The sequence below is a fragment of the Sus scrofa genome, chromosome 10, assembly GCF_054392235.1.
Source record: "Sus scrofa isolate SSC_HxYL_T2T_F1_AM1 chromosome 10, Sscrofa_HxYL_maternal_Yorkshire_Landrace_v2.0, whole genome shotgun sequence".
NCBI classification, from domain to species: Eukaryota; Metazoa; Chordata; class Mammalia; order Artiodactyla; family Suidae; genus Sus; species Sus scrofa.
The window spans coordinates 3,168,634-3,195,969 of record NC_139392.1 but is presented as its reverse complement, the minus strand read 5'-3'; the positions used below and the strand labels follow the sequence as shown (position 1 = coordinate 3,195,969).

At 43.7% G+C, this 27,336-nt stretch overlaps 2 long non-coding RNA genes across 5 annotated transcripts in view; one reads left to right on the top strand and one right to left on the bottom strand.

Annotated features, from left to right (window-relative positions):
* Nucleotides 1–20,347, top strand: part of RO60 (Ro60, Y RNA binding protein) — a 30,809-nt gene extending 10,462 nt beyond the window's left edge. For 2 of the 4 annotated variants that reach the window (XR_002336171.2, XR_002336172.2), the window contains exons 3-9: nt 1,697–1,917; nt 2,707–2,853; nt 3,102–3,239; nt 8,795–8,911; nt 9,865–9,978; nt 11,303–11,449; nt 12,675–20,347. This is a non-coding gene — a long non-coding RNA (Ro60, Y RNA binding protein). Of the gene's footprint in view, nt 1–1,696; nt 1,918–2,706; nt 2,854–3,101; nt 3,240–8,794; nt 8,912–9,864; nt 10,356–10,774; nt 11,450–12,674 lie in introns of those variants that run through there. The other 2 variants (XR_014817232.1, XR_014817233.1) reach the window with 2 other exon arrangements.
* LOC146398760 (uncharacterized) lies at nt 26–8,658 on the bottom strand. The gene is made up of 5 exons (XR_014817256.1): nt 8,572–8,658; nt 8,203–8,281; nt 7,637–7,726; nt 4,511–5,330; nt 26–4,223 (listed from the first exon to the last, which is right to left on the bottom strand). It is a non-coding gene; the product is annotated as an uncharacterized LOC146398760 (long non-coding RNA).
* Nucleotides 20,348–27,336: the final 6,989 nt, after the last annotated feature.

Here is a 27,336-nt window from a genome sequence, read left to right as displayed (position 1 = left end):
AAGAAATAGACTTTTTCAAATGAAATTCAAGCAATAAATTACTGTAAATATTTATATATATACAAATACATTTACATTTTTATTTTCCATTAGAAATTGCATGCTTGTCTTAAGATAACTGGGTGATACAAAAAAATAATAATGTAGGAAAGTTATCCTGCTCTTCAAAAGAAGTCACTGTGTATATTACTCTCAGTGTTTCCTAAATATATGCTATGTTTTATTTTTAAAAATTTTATAAACATTATTTGTTTCATTTAAAAGTATATCACTGATATTTTTTCAGGTCAATAAAAATGCATATATATCATTACATGAATATATTATAATTTCTTTAACAAGTCTCTTGGTGATAACAGTTAAGTAGCTTCTGTTTTTTATACCATTACAAAAATACTACAGTGCAAAAAATTTGCATAGCATAATTCTTTCTATAATTTCTATAATAGTTAAATCCACAGAGCATATGAAAGTGGCCACTTTTTCCCCACATTTGAACACTGGTTATTACCAGTGTTGTTTAATCTTTACCAATGATAGATGAAAATTTTTTTAGTCTTGGGAGTTTCCATGGTGACTCAGCGGGTTAAGAATCCAACTAGTCTCCGTGAGAATGAGGGTTTGATCCCTGGCCCCACTCAGTGGGTTAAGGATCCAGCATTGTCGTCAGCTCTGGTGTAGGTTGTGGTTGCGGCTTGGATCCCTGATGGCTGTGGCTATGGCACAGGCTGGTAGCTGTAGTTCTGATAGGACCCCTAGCCTGGGAACTTCATATGCCGCAGGTGTGGCCCTAAAAAGCAAAAAAAAAAAAAAAAAAGAAAGAAAAAAACCTTGTTTGAATCTGAATTTGTGTATTTGGACAAAAGCTCATCTTTTCATGTGCTTACTGGTTGTTGTTTTTTTTTTTTAATATATTGTATCTTTTTTATCTATTGAGTTGCTATTTTTATTTTATTTTTTAGGAATATAATACTATTTTATTAACACTTAAAATTTCACTGACAGTGCTGGTCATGCCTTATGCTCAGATTCTTGAACTAGACACGTGGCCAGAACTTTACAGGAGCAATGTGCAAGTGAATTTTCGATTAACTGACAGAAACCTGTCGTCTCTGAGTTGTTCTGAGATTGTGGACCTGAGAGAGGCACTGCCTACCAATGATGCTAGTGTCTTAAAAAACAAGCAAAAACTCTGTATTAAGGGAGTTCCCGCCGTGGCTCAGTGGTTAACAAATCCGACTAGGAACCATGAGGTTGCAGGTTCGATCCCTGGCCTTGCTCCGTGGGTTAAGGATCTGGCGTTGCCGTGAGCTGTGCTGTAGGTTGCAGACGCAGCTCGGATCTGGCGTTGCTGTGGCTGTGGCATGGGCCGGCAGCTGTAGCTCCAATTAGACCCCTAGCCTGGGAACCTCCGTATGCCACGGGAACAGCCCAAGAAATGGCAAAAAGACAAAAACTCGGTATTAAATGACTTGGGATGTCAGCCTTTTCCCTCCAGAATCTCATATGAAAACGGTTTTGATGAAATAGGCAAAAATAGTTGCCTCCTTTTGCTTAAATGAGTTTGTCTTCCCAGAAAGTATCTCGGTCTCAGTTCCTGTGCATCTAGTGGTGCCTTCCCCTAAAAGCCTCAGCGACACGTCCTGTCCTTACCTGCTAAGCCTACATGCCTTGTCACGTCTTTGTTTTGTTAAAGGACTTGCTATTGTCACCAAATACATCACCAAGGGCTGGAAAGAGGTCCATGACACATACAAAGAAAAAGCCCTCTCCGTGGAGACGGAAAGGTTACTCAAGTACCTGGAGGCTGTGGAGAAAGTGAAACGCACCAGAGACGAACTGGAAGTCATCCATCTGATAGAAGAGCACAGGCTGGTTCGGGAGCATCTCCTGACAAATCACCTCAAGTCCAAAGAGGTGAGTGGGAGCTTCTCTGTGGCTTAGCAGGTGAAGGACCTGGTGTCGGCACTGTCTTGGCGCCGGTCGCTGCCGTGGCAGGGAACTTCCGCATGCCACACGTGTGGCCACACGTTAAACAAACAAAACAAAAAATTAAATGAAGAAGTAAATAAATGATGCTACAGCATGTGATTAGGCAGGAGGAACTTTACGATATGTCTTAAAAGAATAAATGTAGGGCAACTATATATTCATTAATACTTTTTAAAAAAATTGTAACATTTATGTAAAACACCTCCCACAATGCCCAAATGTAGTTAGCATTCAATAAGTGTTAGTTCTGCTCCCGAAAATGTTTGTCGGATAATTTTGCCTTACTAATTAAAATAACTGAAATTCTTTTCTGCAGTTCCTTCACAAACATCGCCTTCTTACTCTGGTATAGAGCGAGTGATTTTTTTTAATGAGCCTTTGACCAGTTCACAGAAATGTTTATTTAGAAAGTGCTCTGAGGAGGTCCTGCTGTGGCACGGCAGGTTAAGGATCTGGTGCTGTCTCTGCAGCAGGGTGGGTTCACGCCCTGGCCCAGCACAGTAGGTTAAGGAACCAGCACAGCTGCAGTTGTGGCATAGGTCGCAGCTGTGGCTCAGATTCGATCCCTGGCCCAGGAACTTCCATATGCTGCAGGTGCAGCCAAAAAAAAAAGTGCTCTGAATCCCAAAAGAAAGCTTTAAAGACCCTGTTCTTAATTGATATAGTATACTTATTAATTTCCCCTTAATTCCTTACATTCTACCTATGCAACAGGTATGGAAAGCTTTGTTACAAGAAATGCCTCTTACAGCGTTACTAAGAAACCTTGGAAAAATGACCGCGAATTCAGTGCTTGAACCAGGAAACTCAGAAGTATCTTTAGTATGTGAAAAACTGTGTAATGAGAAGCTGTTAAAAAAGGTAAGCATTAGCTTAGTTAGCTAGTACTAATTTTAAATATTAGCTCCTAAATTTTGGAAATAGAGTTGGCACATTTCTTAGGAGTTCTGAGACTTACTGTACCACATTGCATTTTGACTCTAAGATTCATGTGTCCTCATTTTTCGCCTTCTTTATGAAATATGCTTATTAGCTACAATAACAAAAATCTAAGAGACATACTGTTTTTCACTTGAATTTGACATTTACTTTCTGTGTCGTATTTCTAGGCTCGGATACATCCACTTCATGTGTTAGTTGCATTAGAAACTTATAAAACAGGTCACGGGCTCAGAGGAAAACTGAAGTGGCGCCCTGATGAAGAAATTTTGCAAGCTTTGGATGCTGCTTTTTACAAAACATTTAAGGTAATGGTTTGATTTTTGTTTTAAAACAAAAGCCCCAGTTAGGAGTTAAAATCTTCTGTAACAACATATTTTAAAGATGGTGTTAGTAGTTTAACCATTTTTGATTAGATATTCATTTGTTTCTCCTTAGTTCATTTGAAAATGAGTATGTAATTAACATTGTAGGATTTCCCGTCATGGCGCAGGAGTTCAGAACCTGACTAGAGGAGTTCCCATCGTGGCTCAGTGGTTAACGAATCCGACTAGGAACCATGAGGTTGCAGGTTCGATCCCTGGCCTTGTTCAGTGGCTTAAGGATCCGGCCTTGCCATGAGCTGTGGTGTAGGTCGCAGACGCGGCTCAGATCCTGTGTTGCTGTGGCTCTGGCTAATACAGATCCGATTAGCCCCCTAGCCTGGGAACCTCCATGTGCCGTGGGAGCGGCCCTAGAAAAGACAAAAAGACAAAAAAAAAAAAAGAACCTGACTAGAATCCATGAGGACTCTGGTTCGATTCCTGGCCTTGCTCACTGGGTTAAGGATGTGGCATTGCCATGAGCTGTGGTAAAGGTCAAAGATATGGCTCAGATCCTACATGGCTATGGCTATGGTGTAGGCTGGTGGCTACAGCTCAGATTAGACCCCTACCCTGGGAACTTCCATATTCCACGGGTGCAGCCCTAAAAAGACAAAAAAACAAAAAATAACAATAATAATTAACATTGTAAGTTTATGAATAAATATCTCTCTACCTTTAGACAACAACCAGTTATGCTAAGATTTTTGGTAAGTTTTAAATCACCAACTCACAGTTCCCATCATGGCGCAGTGGAAAGGAATCCGACTAGGAACCATGAGGTTTTGGGTTTGATCCCTGGCCTCGCTCAGTGGGTTAAGGATCTGGCGTTGCTGTGAGCTGTGGTGTAGGTCGCAGACATGGCTCAGATCTGCTGTTGCTGTGGCTCTGGCGTAGGCTGGCAGTGACAGCTCCGACTAGACCCCTAGCCTGGGAACCTCCATATGCCGCGGGTGCAGCCCTAAAAAGACAAAAGACAAAAAAATTAAATAAAATAAATTACCAACTCTAAAATTTTGGAGTTCCCATTGTGGCTCAGTGGTTAATGAACCTGACTAGTATCCATGAGGATGCCGGTTCGATCCCTGTCCTTGCTCAGTGGGTTAATGATCTAGCAGTGCCGTGAGCTACAGTATAGGTCACAGACGTGGCCCGGATCCCGCGTTGCTGTGGCTGTGGCATAGGCTGGCGACTACAACTCCAACTGGATCCTTAGCCTGGGAACCTCTGAATGCCATGGGCACAGCTCTAAAAAGACAAACAAATAAATAAAAATATAAATAAAAATTTGCATTTCTCTGGGATCCTGTGACTTGCTCCTCTGTCTTTCCTATTAATCAGTAGTGGATCTCCTCTGTTTTGATAGAAAGTCATTTTTTAGGAATGGAAATTCTATCTCAGAGCCATCAGGTAAACTTTTAGTTTTTAAGTCTTGCTATTCAACAAAATAAGTTGAGACTTATCCTCAACACGCAGAGATCATTGAGTATAAGTAAAATCAATCAGTGCAACAAACACATTAAAAAGCAGCCACGTATCATCTCAAATGATGGAGATAAAGCATTTGACAAAAGTCAGCAGTACCCGTTCTGACTTTAAACAGGCCACTCGGGGAGTTCCCGTTGTGACTCAGCGGTAACCTACCCAACTAGCAGCCACGAGGACGCAGGTTCGATCCCTGGCCTCACTCAGTGGGTTAAGGATCTGACATTGCTGTGAGCTGTGGTGTAGGTCACAGATGCAGCTTAGATCTGGCATGGCTGTGGTCTGCAACTGCAGCTCCGATTTTACCCCAGCCTGAGAACTTCATATGCCACAGCTGTGGCCCTTGGAAAAAAAGGAAAAACAGACAACGCTGTACACCATTCGGTGACCTAGGCGTCGAAGTGGACGTCCTCAGCGCGATAAAAGTCACGTGACCCACCGCTGTCGTCGTGCTCAGTGGCAAAGACCGACCTCATTTTCTCCAAGGTCGGGATGGGACAAGGATGCCTCCTCTTCCCGCTTGGGCTCCACGCACGCTGGAGATTCTAGCAGCTAGGAGAGGAGACGAAATCAGAGGCATCCGCACTGGAAGGGAGGAGATGCCACTGTGGAACAGTGGGATCAGCAGCATCTTGGGAGCGCTGGGACGCAGGTTCGATCCCTGGCCCAGCACAGTGGGTTAAGGATCCAGCATTGCTGCAGCTGCATCTTAGGTCACAACTGCAGCTCAGATCTGATCCCTGACCCAGGAATTCCACATGCTGCAGGGCAGCCAAAAAAGAGGCAAAAAAAAAAAGGGGAAGAAAAAATATCTCTGTTCTCAGATGATGTGCACTTATATGTAGAAAACCCTAAAGAATCCATAAAATAATAGTAGAGCTAGCTAACAAATGGACTCAGCAAAGTTGCAGGTAGAAATTCAAGAAGCAAAAATCAGTAGTGTTCTTTTTTTGGTTTTTTTTGTTTGTTTGTTTGTTTTTTGTCTTTTTGCCATTTCTAGGGCTGCTCCCGCGGCATGTGGAGATTCCCAGGGTAGGGGTCGAATCGGAGCTGTAGCTGTAGCCGCCGGCCTACACCACAGCCATAGCAACTTGGGATCCGAGCCGCGTCTGCAACCTACACCACAGCTCACGGCAGCACCGGATCGTTAACCCACTGAGCAAGGGCAGGGACCGAACCCACAACCTCATGGTTCCTAGTCGGATTCGTTAACCACTGCGCCACCACGGGAACTCCAATCAGTAGTATTCTTATACACTAGCAGTGAACAATCCAAAAGGAAAGTTAAGAAAATGTTCCCATTTACAGTAGCATCAAAAAGCATGAAAGACTTCCAAACAGATTGAACTATGAAGTGTAAGACTTACACACTGAAAACTAAAAAGCATCGCTGAAAGGAGTTTAAGAAGAAATACATAAATAGGAAAATATTCCATGTTCATAGTTAGGAACACTTCATAGTGTTAAGATGACAGGACTACCCAAAGCAACCTACCGATTGCAGTCCTTATGAAAGTTTTATAGAAACAGAAAAAGCCTTCCCAAGATTTGTATGGACTCTCCAGGGACCCCCAAAGTGAAACCAATCTTGAAAAAGAACAAAGTTGGAAGAGTCACACTTCCAAACTTAGGATTTCAGAAATTACTACAAAGCCACAGTAATCAAAACAGTGTAGAAGTGGCATAAATTCAGACATACAGACCAATGGAATAGAATAGAGAGCCTGGAAATAAACTCTCATGTGTGTGGCACTTGATTTTTTGTTTTTGTCTTTTTAAGGCCACACCCGCAGCATATGGCAGTTCCCAGGCTAGGGGTCAAATCAGAGCTTCAGCAACTGGCCTACACCACACACACAGCAACGCAGGACCCAGGCTGCGTCTGCGACCTACACCATAGCTCATGGCAATGCCAGATCCTTAACCCACTGAGCCAGGGGATCGAACCTGCGTCCTTGTGGATGCAAGGCCAGGGATCGAACCTGCGTCCTTGTGGATGCAAGTCAGATTCGTTTTTGCTGAGCCGCAACAGGAACTCCTGTCACTTGAGTTTTGACTAGAGTATCAAGACAGTTCAACAGGGAAAAGAGAGTCTTTGAACAAAGGGTGCTGGGGAAGCTGGACATCCACATGCAGAAGATGAAGCCAGACCATTACACCACATACAAAAAGTAGCTCAGAGCAGACCACAACCTGTGTGTAAGAGCTAAAACTATCAAACTTTTAGCAGACAGCATAAAAGCTTCATGACATTGAGTTTGGCAATAGTTCCTTAGATATACCAAAGCACAAGAAACAAAAGAAAAAGTGGATAAATTGGACTTAATCAAAATTTAAGTCTTTTGTGCATCAAAGGACACTATCAAGAGAGTGGGAAGATAACCTGCAGAATAGGAGAAAATATTTGCAGATCTGACGGGGTTCGTGACCAGAATACATACATAGATAACTCCTACTCCTAGTAGCGGACTCGCCAATAAAAATAGAAACAACCCCATTCAAAAGTGAGCAAAGTACTTGAATGGACATTTCTCCAAGGAAGATAAACAAATGGTCAGTGAAGCGCAGGGAAAGATGCTCAGCATCCTTAGTCTGGCAAATGCAAATCAGAACCACAGTTCAAATGCTACTTCACACCTGGTTAGATGGCTCTTACCCAAAAATGAGACATAACTAGTTTTTGGAAGGGCATGGTGTACGGCTGGCAGGAATGTAAACTGGTGCAGCTCCCGTGGGAAACAGTTTAGTTGTTCCTCCAAAGTTAAACATAGGACCACTGCAGCAGCCAGCGTGTTCACCATCTAGGTACCTGCTCCCAGCAGTTGAAAACACGACCTCAGACAGATGCTCACACATACCTGTTCACAGAAGCATCAGTCGCAGTAGCCGAACGGCGGAAACAACCCAGGTAGTCCTCAGCAGGTGGACGGATGCACGAAGCATGGTACCTACGCAGGGTGGAGTTTTTAGCCGTACAGACTGTCGACTATGGGACAGGCCGCGACGTGGACGAACCCTGAACGCACGAGGCTGGGCGAGATACGCCCTGTCGACACGAAAGGACAAATGCTGTTTCCACTCCTCCGATGCCTCTAAAATAGGCAAATTCCCGGGTACAGAAAGTGAAACGGGAATTGCCTGGGGCTGGAGGGCGATGGGAACGGGGTGTCGGTGCGTCCAGAGGTTCTGTTTGGGATGGTGAAGAGGTCTGGAAGTAGGTAGTAATGACGGTTACACCACATTGTGACTGAACTTCACGCCACCACGTTGTACACTTAAGGTGACTAAAAAGGGAGTGTTAGGTTATCTGTACTTCACCACAGAAAAAATCTTCTTGTAAGAAGTTCCCAGGTTACGTCGTGAGGAAAGACTTTTAAAAAGGAAGATGGTCAACTTCCTTACGTTGCTGAATAGGCCGTCTTACCTGTTTTACCTCTAGTAAAAGCGAAGCATTTGTAACTCCCTGTCGATTGGTAAGTCAAAAACGGGATCCTATGGAAGTTCTCTGGCGGTGCAGGGGTTAAGGATCTGGCATTGTCACTGCAGCAGCTTGGGTCACTGCTGTGGCACGGTTTTGTTGTTGTTGTTGTTGTTGCTTTTTAGGGCCACAGCCATGGCATATGGAAGTTTCTGAGCTAGGGGTTGAATCGGAGCTACAGCTGCCGGCCACAGCCACAGCCGCAGCAGTGCCAGATCCAAGCCACATCTGCAACGTGCACCGCAGCTCACAGCAACGCCAGATCCTCGACCCACTGAACGAGGCCAGGGATCAAACTTGCATCCTCATGGATACTAGTTGGGCTCTTCACCGCTGAGTCATGATGGGAACTCCCTGTGGTGCGGGTTTAATCTCTGCCCGAGGAACTTCCACATGCCGTGTCTGCGGACCAAAAAAAATGAATAATTTCAAAATTTTGGAGTCTTGAATGAAAATTCAGTAAATATTGTTTGTTAGAAATATAATCTGTTTATAATTTCTGGGATTGCTTTTTATGACTTTCGTTTTCTCTTTCCAGATGGTTGAGCCAACGGGAAAGCGTTTCCTGCTGGCAGTTGATGTCAGCGGGTCTATGGAGCAAAGGGTTTTGGGCAGCATCCTCAGCGCTAGCACAGTGGCTGCAGCCATGTGCATGGTGAGAACCCCGAGAATTTTGCCGCCCCAAGACGTTCTCTCCGGGACGAAACCATAAAGTTAGAGACGATCAATAATTCTGTTTTCACTTGTTTTAAGCAAATTTTAAGTATTGTATATGTCCTCAAGTATACTTATATAATTATATATACGTAGGTATGATACAGTCTTGTAGATATATTGAAAAAGCATGTCTAAAGAAAAGTCTGAATAGAAACTTTAATTTGGGAGTTCCCATTGTGGCACAGCAGAAACAAATCCAACTAGGAACCGGGAGGTTGCGTGTTTGATCCCTAGCCTCCCTCAGAGGGTTAAGGATCTGGTGTTGCTGTGAGCTGTGGTATCGGTCGGCAGACGCAGCTCAGATCCTGAGTTGCTGTGATTTTGGTTTAGGCCAGCGGCTAACAGCTCCGTTTGGATCCCTAGCCTGGGAACTTCCATATGCCACAGGTGCAGCCCTAAAAAAAGCAAAAAAAAAAACAACCTTAAATTTTACAACAACGTATTAAATATTACCAGTATTTTTAAGGAAATAGATAATTGTTTAGAGAAATTTTTGATGAATTAATGATGTTCAAAGATCAGAAACTAATAACAGCCAAGAGACTTTGGTTCTAGCCTGATTCTGCCACTGAGTATCAAGTAAATGAATCACAGGTGAGCTTCTTGGCGTCTCTTCTGTGACTTTCTTCCTTATTTAATAAAATGAGAAGAATAATATATACTCTCTTTGCTTCAAAGGATTGTTGTGAAAACCAGTTTCTTTAAAGAGTTTTGGAAAGTACTTTGAAAGCTCTCCTGCCGTTATCTGTATAGTTCCCAAACAAAGTAATGTAAATTTAGAAATAAAATAAGCATCATACGGTACTTTCTTTTGAAGATGAAGTTTCATGAACGTTAAGATAATGTATTTCTCCCAATTCTACTGAAAATTACTACTATTGAATTTTGCAGGTGGTCACACGAACAGAAAGCGACTCTTACATAGTTGCTTTTTCAGATGAAATGGTACCCTGTCCACTGACAACAGATATGACCTTACAGCAGGTTCTAATGGCTATGAGTCAGGTAAGGACCAGTTTTATCAAGCTTGCTTTTTGGATGTTTTATTTTGTTTTTGCTTTTGAGGGCCGCACCCACGACATGTGGAGCTTCCCAGGCTAGGGGTCGAATTGGAGCTACAGCTGCTGGCCTACACCACAGCCACAGCAGTGCATGATCCGAGCCACATCTGCAGCCTACACCACAGCTCACAGCAGTGCATGATCCGAGCCACATCTGCAGCCTACACCACAGCTCACAGCAGTGCATGATCCGAGCCACATCTGCAGCCTACACCACAGCCACAGCAGTGCATGATCCGAGCCACATCTGCAGCCTACACCACAGCTCACAGCAGTGCATGATCCGAGCCACATCTGCAGCCTACACCACAGCTCACAGCAGTGCATGATCCGAGCCACATCTGCAGCCTACACCACAGCCACAGCAGTGCATGATCCGAGCCACATCTGCAGCCTACACCACAGCTCACAGCAGTGCATGATCCGAGCCACATCTGCAGCCTACACCACAGCTCACAGCAGTGCATGATCCGAGCCACATCTGCAGCCTACACCACAGCTCACAGCAGTGCATGATCCGAGCCACATCTGCAGCCTACACCACAGCCACAGCAGTGCATGATCCGAGCCACATCTGCAACCTACACCACAGCCACAGCAGTGCATGATCCGAGCCACATCTGCAGCCTACACCACAGCTCATAGCAGTGCATGATCCGAGCCACATCTGCAACCTACACCACAGCCACAGCAGTGCATGATCCAAGCCACATCTGCAACCTACACCACAGCCACAGCAGTGCATGATCCGAGCCACATCTGCGACCTACACCACAGCTCACAGCAATGTTGCATCCTTTAGCCTACTGAGCAAGGCCAGGGATTGCATCCTTGTCGGGTTCTTTACCACTGAGCTGCAACCAAAACTCCAGTGTTATTAAGTTTACTTAACACAGCAGTCCCCTGGTGGCTTGGTGGGTTAAGGATCTGGCGTGGTTACAGCTGTGCTGCTGGTTTGCTCCCTGGCCCCGGAACTTCCTCATGCCATGGGTGCAGCCAAAAAAAAAAAAAAAGTTTAAACATGCGTTAAATATTAATTTTATATTGATGTCACGCCTGATAGTAATAAATTTGTATGAACAAATTGTTTCAATTTCCTCATGACGACCAAGTTCAAATACATGTACAGGCTTTGGGAAAGCCTGTGTATTGGCTCTAAACAAAAGGACATGCTAAGCAGTATTTTTAATTATTTAATTCATACATCTCAGTACGAAAACTAGGGCACTTTTGTTTATTCTTATCCGTGATTCTTTGTTCTGAGTTAGATCCCAGCAGGGGAAACAGATTGTTCTCTTCCAATGATCTGGGCTCAGAAGACAAACACAGCTGCTGACGTCTTCATTGTGTTCACTGATAATGAGACCTTTGCTGGAAGTGTCCACCCTGCTGCCGCTCTGAGGGAGTATCGAAAGGTATCAGAAGTTCTGATATTCCTTCTCACCCAAGTAAGATGCGATTCTCAGGCACTCACTGTACTTTTCAGAAAATGGTTCCGTGTGCTCCTTGAACACGTCAAGCATCATTTCTGAGTTTTGCCAAGGACCGCATACCATTAAAGCAAAGCTGTAGTCTCTGTTTTAAGTTTATGGGTCTTTCTCTGCTCTGGCCAGTGCTCCCCAGGTGAGCTTTCTGCAATGTTCTGTCGCCCCCTGTCCAGTATGGACTCTCTGGTTGCGTGAGGCGTTGAGCGCCTGAACTGTGGCGAGTGTGACTGGAAGCAGAAACAGAGCCTGAAGAGCAGTGGTTCTTCAAGCGTGGTCTCCCTACTAGCAGCCTTAGCATCTCCTGGGACCTTGTTAGAGATGCATATTCCTGGGCCCCGTGGGAGGGACCTGCCGGATCAGGACCTCTGGGGGTGGAACTGAGTTTTCACGAGCCCTCCCGGGGGTTCTGGTGATGCTGAAGTTGGAGAACGAGTGAGAGGACGGAATTTGGAGTCAAGCCAGCCCGGGGTCTGAGTCGGGTCTTCTCTTGGACTAACTGGACCCGCGTGAATCGTCCGATTCCGCTGCTGTGCTGTGTGTCGTGGTAGTTTTGAGGACCACCCCTTCTAGGGCTGTTGTAACAGTTACATTCGCTAAACTGCCTCGAGGGCCAGGGTGTCTGCCGTAGCGCACACTCGGTGACTGCTGGAGTTTCTCAGAAACGCGGCTATTTTACCCTTAAATCACAGCTCCAGAGAACGTGTTGTCACCTGTGACTTTATCTGTGTTATACACAGCAAAGTTGTGCACCCAAAATTGATCATTGCAGGGAACTATTTCCTTATGTTTATAATACCCGGCCACACTGCCCCAGTGTTTGATATGCTGGTAAAAATATGTCTGATGACCCCGAATATCCTGGTAGGTTTCGCAAGTCCAGAGCCCGCTGCGGCTCAGGAGTGTGTTCTGTGTTCATAAGCGAGTGATAAGGCAGAACAGGGAGGCAGGGATTTCGGGCAGGTTGTTTACATACTCAGTGTTCTCCCCTTCTGAAGATCACATGGTCTCGCCCTCAAAGGTTGACAGATTTTATGGAGGAAAAAAATCGACTTTGTAATGGAAAGCTGTGATAGAATTTAACATGTTTTAACTGCGGAGGTTATTTGCTTTTGTTTACTGTTTTTGAAATATGTGTGTGGATCTTTTCCTACAGAAAATGGGTATTCCGGCTAAACTGATTGTTTGCGGAATGGCATCCAATGGTTTCACCATTGCCGACCCAGATGACAGAGGCATGTTGGATATGTGTGGCTTTGACACAGGCGCCCTGGATGTCATTCGAAACTTCACGTTAGATGTGATCTAACCACCAGCACCAGCACAATCCAAGAGGTCCGTTGCCAGCAGTGATCGCGCTAAAAAAAAATACGCAGCTACTTCCCAGCTGATCTTAATCCAACAGACAGAGTAAGGCGATGGTATAGAGTGGGAAAATGGAAAGTTTACCTTACCAAAAAAAAAAAAAAAAAGGAAGGGAAGTACAATGAGCCCAAAGTTTTTTCTGTTTCTCCTAAACTAGCTCTTGGGAAATAGCTTCAGAATACACTGTAGCCCCTCTATCTAAGAGAGAACTCGTTAATAGACACTGTACAATAGTTTTGCTTTGGTGAATAATCACATTTGTACTTAAAAGAAACGAGAGCCAAAAGTGTAAGTAGTTCCCTATCCTGTCACCTGTTTGAGAAATGCTTAAAGTTTTCTTAAATGTTTTCATCGGTAAAGGACAGCTTTGATAATGTCCCCATTCTCTGAAATGCACTGGACCATGTAACTGTGATGGAATATGAAACTCATCTGTAAACTCTTATACCAAGGGAGTTAAAACGGAACCAAGATGTTCGATTAAATTATGAGTTTTACAAATTCCTTTAACAGTTTTCTACAGTCACACAAATAGCAGCTTTCTTAGTGAAGAAAATACTTTGTTTCTCATCTTTTTTTTGCTTTTCTTTTTTCCCCCAATGGCCACACGTGTTGCATGTGGAAGTTGCTAGGCCAGGGATTGAATGGGAACCATGGCTGTGGCAATGCTGGATCCTTTAACCTACTGCTCCAGGCCAGGGATCAAACGTGTGCCTCCACAGCGACGCGAGTCGCAAGCCCACTTGCCCTGGTGGGCTCCTCTGGTGTTTTATCTACACTTGTGGAATTGTTGCTGTTAACCAGAAACAGAGTGGGAGACCCCTGGGTGGAGAGTCTAAAATGGGTGCCAGCTGAGCAAGTCTGTGTGGTTTGCTTTTGTTTCCTGCTGTGAGTGAGGGCATGACCTGACAGTTTCCTCTCACTTATAACGACATTGCCGGTGTAGGCACAGGCTCTGGTTTTAATACGCTTTTTTTTTTTTTTTTTTTTTTTTTTTTTTGGTCTTTTTAGGGCCGTACCTCGGCATATGGAAGTACCCAGGCTAGGGGTCTGATAGGAGCTGCAGCTGCCGGCCTACACCACAGCCACAGCAACCTGGGATCCGAGCCGCGCCTGCGACCTACACCACAGCTCATGGCAATGCCCGATCCTTAACCCACATCCTCATGGATATGAGTCAGGTTCATTAACCATTGAGCCATGACGGGAACTCCTGTCTTTCATACTCTTAAATGAAAGCATAAGATGTTTCAGTGATTTAACTCATAATCTGAAAGTGTGACAGTTATAAAATCTCAGCTCTAATCAGATTAGCTTTTTCCTTACTTTAAAAGTATTGTTTTACTTTTAACAATTTTTTATCCAATTGTAAATGAGTTTTAGATAGTTGTTTGTTTTTTAATGGCCACACCTGCAGCATATGGAAGTTCCTGGGCCTGGGATTGAATCTGAGGTAGAGCAGCAACCAATGCTGCACCTGCTCAGGCCGCATCCTTTAAGCCACCGCACCAGGCTGGGGACCAAACCCGGCCTCCGCAGCAACCCAGGCTGTTGCAGTCAGATTCGTAACCCAGTGTGCCACTGCAGGAACTCCAGTTTTAGATCCTTCTAACTGTAAATATGTCAGTGGCCTCCTGTCTCTTTGTCCATTATTCGTTTGTTGTGATAGAGTAAAAAAGTAATAAAGTGAGCTTGCTCTTTCAGATTTGAAAGGCAGTTTTTGAGTGGCATATTACCACTAACAAGCCTGTTAGAAATTAATTTGTTCTGTTTATTTGTATAAACTTCCTCTTTATTATATATACATAATTTTTTTTTTTTTTTTGGGTCCTTTTAGGGCCACAGGTGAGGCACATGGAAGTTCCCAGGCTAGGGGTCGGATCAGCTGCAGCTGCTGGCCTACACCACAGCCATGGCCACACCAGATCCAAGCAGTGTCTGTGACCTACACAGAAGCCCATAGCGACACCAGATCCTTAACCCCCTGAGTGAGGACAGGGATCGAACCTGCGTCCTCAGAGATGTTAGTCGGGTTCTTTACCTCTGAGCTACAACAGGAACTCCTCCACTTCATGATAAAGTGCATTATTTTCTTGAGCAAATAGCCCTTCTTTGTGGGCAGGTGTAACCTGTTGAAATGCCAGTATATTTGCTCAAAATTATATCATGGTTGTCTAAAATAAGGTACAGAGAAAACTTCAGTTTTTATGTATTATTCTTTAACTGTAATTAGAGGTTTACTGGGAATTTATAAAGCCCTTCTCACTATTATATGAAAAGTCAAACTAGTAAATATAAATTACAGACCTGTGTGTGCTTGGGAGTTAGAGGCTGTAGCTTATGGGGCAAGGGGGACTTAGGAATGTCAGCGTTGGCATAGACAGTTCCTTCTGTTCCCTGAGAAATTTGGGCTCTGGGAGTGACAAGAAAATGTTCCTTTCAGACTTACTCGATATAATATAATGCTGGCTCTAATATGCAGCCCTTCTTTCAAGGCAACTGGTAGCAATTTGTAAATATTGTGATTGACATGAGTTGTTGTTGTTTTTTTTTTTTTTTTTTTTTTTTTTGGTCAGCAAAGTTAGTAGCACCACTCCTCACAGCTCCCCCCGCCCCAAACACATTGCTTCTCATATTTTTCTGTTTTTACCCTCTGTCAGGCATTGGATTGTTAGCTACTTTTGATACATTAAAATACTAGGTTCAGATTGAATTTAAAGAACTTAGTAACATTATGTATTAGTACTTGAATTCAAGTAAACCTACTGTCTTAAAAGAAAAATTATAATATGAGCTAACCTTTAATGCATAGTAGAAACTTTAAGTGGACTATAGAATATTTATTTCCTTCCGTTAAGTACTGTTTCTACATTGCTTTTAGATATGTTCAGGAACTAATATTAAATCCGTCAGAGAAGTAAGATTAGATAAGACCTTTCACAAGTCACATAGGTAAGTCTATTAAATGGCTGAGGGTCAGGTTTAAGAAGCAAAAAAGAAGGAAAAGCAACCACAGGGGGTAGTTTTATTTTCAAATCTTGGCGCTTTGGAGCTGGAAGAAAGGTTAGACATTTAAAAGGTAAATTTTTTCTTTTCAATTTTTTTGCTTTTTAGGGCTGCACCCGAGGCATATGGAGGTTCCTGGGCTAGGGGTCAAATCGGAACTGCCGGTGGCAGCTCATGGCAGTGCCCCATCCCTGACCCGCCGAGCAAGGCCAGGGATCGAACCTGCATCTTTCTGGATACTCGTCGGATTGACTTCCGCTGAGCCACAGCAGGACCTCCAAAAGGTCATTTTTACATTTAGAACAGGGATCTGAGGTCTGAGAGTGGGTGGCTTTGGAGCAAGAGATCTAGAATGCTTGGTCTCTTCACTCTCATTCCAGTATGCGTTTCCCCGCCAAAACGGGAAGATACTGACTTGCAAGAGCAGGGGTAAAACAGAATGATTCCAGGCTTTTATCTTCTTAGGTATTAGGAAATAATGTATATACCTGATTGCTTCCGGAGGGGAAAGAGGAGTTGAGAACATGTAAACCTCTGTAGCTCACAGCAGCCCTCAAGCACCATTAATGTCTTAATAACCGTGTTGCGACGCAGCGTAGTTCCTTAGGAAGAGTAAGAAAACTGCACCCCGTTATGAGTAAGAGGTGCTCAAGTGACCAAGAAGTTTTATTTTCCGAATTACTTTTAGCTTTTTTGCTGATGGGGAAAATGTTGCTTTTAAAAAACAATCCTAAGAAACATCAACTTTATTTCCTAGAAAATACGTAAATATTTTCAGGATATAGTCGTACTTAGTAAAACCAAAACTCCTAATTCTCTCCTTCCTCGTTAGTTGACATTTCTTGGGAATTCCACTCACTAACCCTGTTACGTATTATTCAGCTTAGCAACCATCGGATGGGAGCGTTAGGAAGGTGATCGGAGTGGGGTTTATTTAGCGTCACTCTCTGGAACCTCCTTCGCTTCATCTAACTTACTGTGTGTGACTGCAGACCGCCTTTAAAAAGGAACATATCTGATGCTTGGATCCTAGGGCAATTATATCTTTGTAAAGTTTCTGTTGGGAAGAGGGCTTGCCATACAAGTTAGAACTTTTGAAACTTAAAAACACTTCATAGGATATATGTTTCCAAAGATAAAATGTTTCTGAAAAATAGCTCAATAGGCTCAGTCATTTTTTAGAGCACTCCTGTTCTGAATGGGAAAATGTGAAAGAAGAACTTTAACAGAGAAGCGAATGACTAAGAGGTTACTATTCCCTGATTAGAGAAAGAAGGAATATGTTCCAAGTCTAAGATCCCATTGCACAGAAGGAAAACAAACCCTAAATGAGAAGGATGCTCTTAGGAACCTGTGCGCAATGATTTAAAACAGCAGCTAAATCTACCAGTGGCAGAAGGTTGGTTCATCAGGTTTTTTTCCCCCGAGATTCTGCAAAAACAATTTAAAATTGTTTTGGAAATTTAAGACAGAATTCCTGAGTGCATTTCAAGATCTGACAGTTAAGTGAGAAGCATCTTCAGAAGCACAGTAGAGTTCTAGCTACACAATTAATGGGAAACCATTGTGCTCACTTTTTGGACTGACTCTAATTTGACCCAAAGATCATCTACCCACAGGTTTCTTGGCAAATCCCTTACAGTTAAAATCAAAAAGGAAAAGTTCTAGTCTTGTGCACCACAGATGTGGGGTGTACCCCTCCTGGAGAAATGTCAGCGCTTCCGTGTAAACCCGTACAAGGGAGAATTTGAAAAAAAGGATAAACGATTCGAATAGTCATAGGTACTGTGTGGGTTTTATTTAATACATCCCAATTATCTGCTCTTTAATGTCTTATTTGTTGGAAGATTATCTCTGTACCTTTTCTTTCCTTTAAAATTTCTTCTAACGTTTTTGTCTTGGTTTTTCTAGTCCTGCTCTACTTGGGTAATAAAATGAGTGACAGGAAAGTCACCCAAATACAGGTTCAGGATACATCTTTTGCTGATTGCTTTTTGTTTCATGGTGATTTAAGATTTTTTTTTTTCCCAAGTTAATAATGGGCAGGTCTCTTGGAACAAAAACCGAGCTGATAAATGCTCTCCCCAAATCAGTGACATCATGTACCTTTTGTATTAGGCGTTTGCAGAAATGTGGTGGCCTTTCAGTAAAACGAATTATTCAGCTCTTGTTGGCAATTACTAGATGGAACTAGCTCTTAGAAAAAGCACTCTAAAAAATAATTAATCAAATACTCTTTCAGAAAATAGACTGTCTCAGTGGTTGCATTTCCGTAAGTAGAAAGATCACCCTCAAAATCTCTGGCCCACCAAGTACCTCACGGAACTTATGTGTGTGTGGTGGTAGCATAAGAGATCTTGCAAATTACCTGTATCCACTTTCAACCTTTTTTTAACATAACATTCACATTTTTTATGTTCTATTTGCTTTTGATAATTAGTAAGACAATTTAAAAATTAATCCTATGGTAATATTTTTCATGTAGAAAACTAATAATGTAGTTAAACATACTGTTGGAGTAGAATTATAATAAATGACACATTTTCCTAAACCCTGAAAATACCAAATTATACAGGGAATTGGTAGAAAGAATCAAACTTAGGAATTATGTTGCAAAATTCAATTACTGAAATTAAGATGATTGTTTTCAATGAGAATTAATTTTATAAATACGACGAAAATATATAAAAAGATATTTCCGAGCCTTAGGAGATTTTTTTTCCCTTTTGCTTCTATTCAATTTAGCACCGCCATGCACCATATTAATTTAATGAACATAAGTGATACTCTTTCATTTTAAAATACATTTAACTTTCTCTCCTTTTAGAAGTTATCAGAATCTGTACTAAGTTAGCTATGTTTCACCGGTTTCACTTAATGAACACTTAGGGTAGTTAATCTGGTTAGAGCCTTGCTATTTTACTTACCATTACCACTTACAATTGATGGAATACTATATTAGTACAAACATGGCATCAAAACTTGTGTTAAAATACTAACTAGACTGCAGCTGCAGTGCAGACGCCTTAGAATCCATACAAATTAAATATTACACAATTAATGAATAGTAGCCAAGAAAAATGTTTTTCTTGCACTGTTACTCTGAAGATGGGGTGCATGTCATTTGGTGTGTGGTGTAACTAGACAGAACTGCGTGTCACGCATTGGCGTTACAAGGTCCTCCTCTGTTGCCAGCTTCTGGTAATGAAGACTTTCTCCAGTTTCTGACATAAATACATGAAATCATCTTTTTTTAGAAAAAATTGGTTGGGGAGGAGGTGTTGTAATCCAGTTCTGAACTGTCCATTTGCTTCATATAAAGGCTTCGGTGTCCATATTTGCCCACTCGATAAACATTTTCATGATATAGACTAATGCCTGCATAGAATAAAAATTAAGTATGCAAGAGCCTTAAAGTGAACTAAATGAAACTGTTGACTGCCTTAACGATGACCAGCTTTCCACACGGGCATACTACTCCTTTGCATAGGATCTGTTCATTAAGTAATGCCTTAATAGTGCCAGGGTTTCTGAAGCATAGACTCAAAGGGACTTTTATATAAAGGACAGAAATTTGACTATTAAGTATTAAAGCCTGATTGTACATCAGTAGTTGAAGCACCCACTATCGGGATAATCTAGGCACACTGATGCGTTACACACAGGTGACTTGCTAACCTCAGTACTGTTTTGTGGTAGTTCAGGTTTTTACTGTTTTGTATAACAGATTATCCAAGAAGCTGGACTTTATGTAATAGGATCTTCAAGGACCAAGTTGCATATTTAAACGCTATAAGCGAAAAAGTACAGATTTACAGAAATGTACCAATCAAAAATGATTCCTTTTTTACGGGAATTTTTCGAGAGAAGAGGCAAAAATTTTGTTTAAAGCCTACAAGCAAATTCATTCAAAGAACTGAATACAGCTGTAGAACATTGTGACTATTGCAATAAGAAGTATCCAGGCCAGTGATGTTTAATTATATGAACGTTTTTACATTCACTATGCCTTTCAAAGCAGGGATATTTTATAAAACTGAGAGAAAACTTTAAATCGTCAAGCTGGTGCTTTAAAGTACATAAAGTCTGATCTGTAACAAGCTCCATTTCAAAGGGAAAGACCTTGAAAGGAGAGGCAGGGGGCTTCCTAAGTCTGTTGATGAACTCACTGATGCTTTGAGTCTTCCAAGTTCACTGTAAATAACATACCTAACAATGTAATGTTGCTGTTTTCTAACAGAAGATGGACGAAATGATAATGTATGGAATTTATTTCATTACACAACAGTTTTCACTGATACTGTGAAATCTGGACTCTCCTTTCCAGCCCTGCCAAACCCCATACTGAACAAATCATTCTGGACACAGAGGGCGGGTAGGCCCTGTGCGAACTGTTCTGGTCACTTATATTCTTGTAGAAACTGGTAGATGTACCAAATAAATTCTATGCACATCAAATAATTGTCTTTTTATTTCTTTAAAGAACTCTCTTAAAAAGAGGAAGGCTGTTCGCAGTCTGTTATGGTATTTGAATAGATAAGGTGTGAGCATTAACAGTGGTCTTAAAAATGCCTCTAATTGCATATAACTATTATTTCTTTAAAATACATGGTTGGGAGACGGGATTAAGATGGCGGAATAGAAGGACTGGAGCTCAACTTCTCTCCTAAAAACCACAAAATTCACAACTAAAGACTGAGCAGTCTCCACCCAAATGGACCGGAAACCCATACCCTACTCCAGAAGAAAAAGAGGAGGCCACAGCCACAGGTAGGAGGGGTGATTTTGTGATATAAACAACCTCATACCTCCCAGGTGGGAAGCTCCACAGACTGAAAACTAACTGGTTCACAGAGACTCACCTACAGGACTGAGAGTTCGAGCCCCACATCAAACCCTCATGTGCAGGAATCTGGCACTGGGTGAAAGAGCCCCTGGAGCATCTGGCATTGAAGGCCAGTGGGGCTTGTGCGCAGGAGCTCCGCAGGACTGGGGGAAACAGACACCCCCATTCTTAAAAGGCGCACATGGACTTTCACGTGCACTGGGTCCCAGGGCAGAGCGAGGTCTCCACAGGAACCTAGGTCAAACCTGACTGCAGTTCTTGGAGGACATCCTGGGAAAACAGGGGTGAATGTGGCTTGTTGTGAGGGAAGGACATTGGAAGCAAAGCTCTTGGGAATAGTCAGCGGCTGCCTTTCTCTGGAGGGGGCCATTTGGGGAAAATCTGGCCCCACCTGTCAGTCAGTGCTGAGAAGCCCCAGGGCAAACAACAACCCAGGTGGGATCACAGCCCCGCCCCTCAGTAAACAGGCTCCCTAAAGACCCCTCAGGCACACAGCTGCCTCTAATCCCACCCAGAGACTAAGCCCCACCCACCAGAGGGAGTAGAATCAGCTCCACCTACCAGTGGGCAGGCATCAGCCCCTCCCATCAGGAAGGCTACAGCAAACTGCCATACTGACTTCAGCCACAGGGGGGCAGACACCAGAAGTAAGAGAGGCTACGACCTTATTATCTGTAAAAAGCTCACCACACCAAAAACTTACAAAAATGAAGACAGAGAACAATAACTCAGATGAGGGAGAAAGGAAAAGCCCCAGAAAAACAGCTAAGTGATCAGGAGATTCTCAGCCTCCAGGAAAAAGACTTTAGACTGTTGGTGCTGAAGATGACACAAGACATTGGAAATAAACTGGAGGCAAAGATGGATAACTTACAAGAAACACTGAGCAAAGAGATACAAGATATAAAACTTAAACAAGAAGAGATGCAAAATATAATAACTGAAATAAAAAACTCACTAGAAGCAGCTAACAGCAGAATACAGGAGGCAGAAGAATGAATAAGCAAGGTGGAGGACAGATTAGAAGAAATTAGGGATGCAGAACAGAAAAGAGAAAAAAGATTGAAAAAAAATGAAGAGAGGCTCAGGGAACTCTGGGACAATGTTAAACGTACATACATCCATATTATAGGGGTGCCAAAAGAAGAGAGAGAGAAGGGGACAGAAAAAATATTCCAAGAGATAATAGCCAAAAATTTCCCTCACATGGGGAAGGAACCACTCACTCAAATCCAGGAAGCACAACGAGTACCATATAAAATAAACCCAAGGAGGAATACACCGAGACACATATTAATCAAACTGACCAAAATTAAAGACAAAGAGAAAATATTGAAAGCAGCTAGGGAAAAGAAACAAGTAACATACAAAGGAACCCCCATAAGGTTATCGGCAGATTTTTCAGCAGAAACTCTGCAGGCCAGAAGGGAGTGGCATGATATACTTAACGTGATGAAAAAACCTCCAACCAAGATCACCCAGCAAGGCTCTCATTCAGATTTGAAGGAGAAATCAAAACCTTCACAGATAAGCAAAAGTTGAGAGAATTCAGCACTACTAAACCAGCCTTACAACAAATACTAAAGGAACTTCTCTAGGCAGAAAAGAAAAGACAGCAACAGGAAACAAAAAATTCCACAAATGACAAGGCTCACCAGTCAAGGTATATATATACAGTAAAGATAAAATACATGGTTGGGCGTTCCTGTCCAATTTTTTTTTTTTTTTTTTTTGGTTTTTAGGGCTGCACCTGCGGCATATGGAGGTTCCCAGGCTAGGGGTCTAATTGGAGCTACAGCTGCGGGCCCATGCCACAGCCACAGCAACACCAGATCTGAGCTGCGTCTGTGACCTACACCACAGCTCACAGCAACGCTGGATCCTTAACCCACTGAGCAAGGCCAGGGATCGAACCTGTAACCTCATGGTTCCTAGTTGTATTTGTTTCCACTGTGCCATGACAGGAAATCGCCTAATGGATTTTTTTTTTAATTTTTAAATTTTATTATTATTATTATTGTCTTTTTCAGGGCCACACCAGTGGCGGCATATGGAGGTTCCCAGGCTAGGGGTCCAATCTGAGCTGTAGCCGCCGGCCTACGCCACAGCCACAGCAACGCCAGATCTGAGCTGTGTCTGCGACCTACACCACAGCTCACAGCAACGCTGAATCCTTAACCCACTGATTGAGGCCAGGGATCAAACCCGAAACCTCATGGTTCCTCGTCAGATTCATTTCTGCTGCACCACGACAGGAACTCCATCCCAATGGGTTTTTAATTGTAGGATCAAAACAGCTAGATTTAGTATAAATACACACTATTAAAAATTTGAGTTGTAAAATAGGATTCTCTAGTGGGAAAAAAAAAAACCTCTTCGAAGTTGCCTTTGGCAAAAGTTAATAGTAACAGTCAATTGTGCAAATAAAAGTATTTTAAGTGCCAATTTGCAGAAATGTCTCTGAATTCCCATAAAACTTTCAAATGGAAAGTTCTGCAGTTCCCTGGTGACTCAGCAGGTTAAGGATTGACCATCGTCACTGCTGTGGCTTGGGTCGCTGCTGTGACAGGGGTTTGATCCCTGGCCCCGGAACTTCATAAGCCGTGGGCACAGCCAAAAGAAGGACATTCTAAGGTCTGGGCTGTAGGTTATAAAGAAGAGAACAAGTTAGGTCAGAATATACCCACCAAAACTTTGCACACGTGTTGACGGTATGGTTCTCCACCGAAGGATGACAGGCATCTTACGGAGATGCAGAAAGGAAGACTGCCGTCTACCACGGACCTTGAACGACCTGGGTCTGAGCTGTGCGGCCCACCTACACGTGGGTTCTTCACTAGGAAGTTTCACAGTACTACGCAGCCTGAGGTGGGTTGGATCTGGGGAGGGATGCGGAGCTTGGGAAAGAGAGGGCTGACTGTAAATTACAGAGATTTTCAAAGTAGGGTGTCCGAGCCCCAACTCCTGTGCTGTTCAACTCCTGTGCTCACAGATGAAGAAAACTTAACAAAAACCTAGGCGACACTGGAGTGTTAACCCACTGAGCCACAGCCGGAACTCCATAATCAGCCCTCGACTTCGTAGCCAGCCCCCGCATAACCCGCTAAAACCAAAGCTCTTGGTCATCCAGGACTGCATGTCAGCAGGGCAGCTGCCCGGCTCCACGAGACGGACACTCCAGCCCTCACTCCAGATGCCAGCCTGGATGCCAAGTCCACGTCACCAGTGCTTCTGACTGACCAGATACAGACGGGATTCCGGCCACCCCCTGCTTGGGTTTAATTTGCTAGAGCAGCTCACAAAACTCAGAGACACATTTTACGTTCTAGAGGACTGGTTTATTATAAAAGAGTACCACTTGGGAACAGCCAGCTGTAAACCCCCTGGAGGGCACGGGGTGGGGGAAGGGCAGAGATGCCTCCCGCCCCCAGGCACGTTGTTCTCCCCGACCTCCACGCCTTCACCAACCCAGACGCTTGACAGTTCCAGTCCTTGAGGGTTTTATAGAGGCATGAGCGAGTACTAGCCACTGACGACCGAACTCAATCGCCAGCCCTTCTCTCCCCAGAGGCTGGGGGTAGGGCTAAAATCTCCAAGGCTGGTTCTCATGGCCACCAGCGTCCAACCTAGGGGCTTCCTAAAAGTCACCTCATTAACCTAACAAGAGACACTTCAACAGCATTAGATACTCCAGCGGTTTGAGCTGCGTGCTAGGAAGGGCATGAAGACTATAACTCACCTGACACAGGTGACAGATTCCCTCTGCTCTACCAAAGAATTTACCAGAGAGCTAGCAAACAAGAGTTCCTCATGCCATGACGCAAGATAAAGCACGAAGGGAAGTGATTCCACTGTTCCATGCCAGCGTTACAACTTATCCCAGGAGAATCAAACAGTCCAAATCCTCCCTTTATCAAGGTCTAGCGACAGGGGCAAACCATGTAGGAAGCATCAGTGATGGCAAATGGCAAATAGTAATAGTAATAATAATAATAAAAGCCACCTGCTGTCTTCTGCAGAACCAGCCCAGCTTCCTTGGTGCATCTTTTTTTTTTTTTTTTTTTTTTTTTTTTTTGCCATGCCTGTGGCACATGGAAGGTCCCTGTGTGAACTGGAGTGTGGAACTTGCCATCAACTGCCACCAGCCCCTGCGTGGATTTTTATTTTTTTATATAATGACGTTTATTTTTTTCCATCATAGCTGGTTTACAGTGGTCTGTCAATTAAACCACAAACCACTGCAGCGGCAGCCCGCAGCATCTCCTGGGTGGAGCTCCAGGGAGGAGACTGGGAGTGAGGCCCTCTGCGCTCTGGGCAGACTGGAGGAACAGGCCTTCAGATAGCTAGATATTTTTAGGAGATTTTATGAGCCCAATTCTTGCATCTCCTCATATCTAGAAAAACAACTCGAACCCTTCATGGCGAGGTCCGCTCCTCACGACCAGGAGTAACCTTCGTGAGACCAGCAGCAAATGTTTGTAAAATGCGTGAGTGGCCGCGGGCGTCTCCCCTCACCTCGATCCTCTGTATCCCAGCTCCCCCCTCGCCTCCGCAGAGCGGATTTCTCGGGGCTACCTGAAATACTGTCTTCCAAGCTTCAGTCCTAATTTCACCCCAAATAAAACTTAAACTCTCAGCTGTCATGTGGTGCATTTTAAGTCAACACCAGGCAAAGGGGTCAAATCGGAGCTGCAGCTGCAGGCCTACATCACAGCCACAGCAGCACAGCATCTGAGCCACCTACACCGCTGCTCACAGCAATGCCAGATCCTTAGCCCACGGAGCAAGGCCAGGGTTCAAACTCACATGCTCAGGGACACTACGCTGGGTGCCTAACCCACTGAGCCACAAGAGGAACTCCCCTTTGGCACATCTTAACCAGAAAGTGAAACTCAACATTTTTTTTTTTTTTTTTTTTGTCTTTTGTCTTTTTGTAGCCGCCCCCGTGGCATATGGAGGTTCCCAGGCTAGAGGTCCAATCGGAGCTACAGCTGCCAGCCTACGCCGCAGGCACAGCAACTCGGAGTCTGAACCACACCACGGCTCATGGGGACACCAGACCTTTAATGCACTGAGTGATGCCTGGGATTGAACCCGAAACCTCATGGTTCCCAGTCGGATTCGTTTCTGCTGCGCCACAACGCGAACACACACCACACTTCTCTTAAAATTTGTTTCCCATCCACTTTTGAGGAAGAGTTTTCTCTTCCCAGCATCTGGTAGATCTGCCCCTAGTGACCCTGTGGGATGAGCTAGAAAAACGCTCCTTGGGGGAGTTCCCGTTGTGGCTCAGCAATAAGAACCCGACAAGCATCCATGGGGATGTTTGATTCCTGGCCTTGCTCAGTTGGTTACGGACCCAGCATTCCCTGAGCCGTGGCGTGGGTCGCAGACGCAGCTCAGCTCCTGGTGGCTATGGCGTTGGCGTAGGCGGTGGCTGTAGCTCCAATTTGACCCCAGGCCTGGGAACGTTCACAGACTGTCCCTGGGGCCCTCAAAGCCAAGAAAAAACAACAAACCACTCCTCAGGCACTTAAAAAATCCTAGATGGAAGGAAATGAGAAATACTGACTTGGTTAATCGAGTATCCAAAGTACTATCCACTATTCTACAGTGAGACTTCCTGTAAGAGAAATCCTATGTGCTAGGTCTCTGAAATAAAATCAGTCTGACTCGTCTTCCCAGTCACAAAAGTGAAGCACAACTCCCTCAGAAGGCACTTCAGGGACATTCAGTCTCATCTCCTTCCGTGACTGTCAGTCTCCCGGTCCCCGTCTCACCATAACAAAGCATTGCAATGGTGGACGTTTTACAAATGTATTAAAGCAAAGTACATTTTCAGAGAGGAATATAGGACTCATGTGCTTCCTGGCTAAAACGAGGGCCCGACTCACAGTGCAATAGCCTTTATACCCCACAATGTGGACCAGGGACCCCGTTTGGTCTTCTGATTGGTCTTGGGCAGGAGACCTTATCTGCATGGGAAACAGGTCATATGGTGACCAGGTGAGGAATGGGTGACATTCCTTCTCCAGCAGGAAGCAAGCAGCCCAGGAAGGGGCATTACAGTGAGACCTGGCCAGAGGCTTTGGGGTTTCAGCTCCTTCAAGTGGAGTAGAAGCCTATAACACTTCCAATACCTGATCCCTTAATGGAACATTTCCAACAGCTTCCATCACATTCTGGAAAGCACAACTATTCATCTCGCACGCTAACTCACTTATTTCTAAATTGTTTCGGAACTTCATCCTCATACAATGCTGGAATCTTCCTCCTTTTAATTTCTGCCCAGAGGGGCAGTTTGTCATCTAGAACTACTAGTCATCAGATGAATAATTTGGTTTTCCAGAGTAAATTTCATTCCATCCCCCAAATCCAATATACTTCCAGCACTCACCACGGAAAGCAGTAATGGAAAGGACTTAATTCCTTCTGAACACTAGACACAACACAGAATCCCAAATGCTTGCTTTCTAGCTCTTGGTTGTAAAATGCACTCATAAATTCCTAATAAGACATTCTTTCATAATCTTTCGAGGCATCTCCACTCCTTCAGTTTCAAATGTCATCCCTTTTGCTCAAGAACTGGCAAATAAGAAGA